Below are 1407 nucleotides of genomic sequence, written 5' to 3'. Positions count from 1 at the left end.
ATAACGGTGTTAATTGTCATGCTAGGTGGCATAATTTCAGGGATATTTTAGTCATTCCATGCCTTAATATTAGTTTTTAATTTTTATTAGTATTTTTCTTTAACTGAATTTTTTTATTAGTTATGTATTTACTTATAAAGGAATATCAGCCCTTCATTTCCTCCCACTCCAAGATCCTACGGCTAGAAAAATAAAACCATTATTTTTGGCTTTCTAATCCATTTTCTCTTTCTTTGCCAAAAGAAATCCATTTCTCCTTCATCTTCTCTATCCCTTCTGAAACCAGAAGCCTACCTCTCTGTCATAACCACCGCCACTGCCACCGTCATCATCAAAATCTCTTTACAGCCCCAGAAGAAAAGAAGAGCTATCCCCACAGATCCATTCATAATTCTATTGGAAATTTTATCTTGATTAATTAATCAACTAGGCATAAGAAGAACTGAACAAATTTTGGTGGTCAAATATTAGATCAATATACAACAAGTCTGGAAGAGAGAGAGAGAGAGAGAGAGAGAGAACAAATCGGGAAGATAGAGAAAGAGAGGCAGAGATACAGAGAGAGGAAGAGAGCAAAGGGACTCAAGAATAGGGCTGGGTAAGCCTAGTTTTCACTGTATGGCCTGCATAATTGACTTCCGCTGCCTAGACGAAGGCTTCGGTGGCAAAACCTAGCTACAAGCGCAAGCGGAACCCCGAAGTTGCCGCCGCCGACGAAGATGCCGCCATGGAAATCGACGCTGCCTACCCACCTCCGGTGAAGCGATCCGCGGTGTCCTCCTTGGACAATCTGGACAAACCAATCTTCGGCCGGCCGAGCTACGACGTCGTGATCGCCGGGAAGGTCTCCGGGCAGAAGTGGAAGCAGCCGCGGAAGCAGAGGTCGTCGGCAGTGCAGGTGAGCCAGAAGGGGACGACGTTCGAGAGAGGGAGAAGAACAAGTCAGTGAAAAAAGGCATACAAGGAGACAATGGCGGAGCTGAAGGGGGAGATTAAGAGGAACAAGGAGGAGAAGATGAGGAAGAGGGAGGAGAGGGAGAAGAAAAAGAAGGAGAATATTCTCAAGACTGGGACCAAGCTGCAGATTATTTCCAAAAAAAGGGTTGGGTAAGTAAATGACGCAAATACCCATCAAATACGCCACGTGGCACACGGGTTAACGCTGTCATGGACGGCAGGTACATATGTTGGGTCGGGCGAGATATTTGGGGTACCATTGTGATAGTTTTGGAAACTTGGGTACAGAAATTCGGAGTCGGCCATAGGTTGGGTACAGAAATTCGGAGTTGCCTAAAAATGATCAATCTACCTGAAAGTAAAAAAAGCACGCCAAAACAGTAACTATAAAGCGAAGTGCTCAAGGCTCATTAAAATATGAATTGCCCAAAATACCCTTTAAACTATTAA

The 1407-nt window shown here is 44.1% G+C and overlaps 1 pseudogene; it reads left to right on the top strand.

Moving 5' to 3' along the window:
- Positions 1-618: 618 nt before the first annotated feature.
- On the top strand, positions 619-1111 carry LOC133711426 (uncharacterized; annotated as a pseudogene).
- Positions 1112-1407: the final 296 nt, after the last annotated feature.

The sequence above is a fragment of the Rosa rugosa genome, chromosome 5 (genome assembly GCF_958449725.1).
Source record: "Rosa rugosa chromosome 5, drRosRugo1.1, whole genome shotgun sequence".
Taxonomy (NCBI): domain Eukaryota; kingdom Viridiplantae; phylum Streptophyta; class Magnoliopsida; order Rosales; family Rosaceae; genus Rosa; species Rosa rugosa.
Note: the sequence above shows the minus strand (reverse complement) of the source record. Positions and strands in the feature narration are given on the sequence as shown.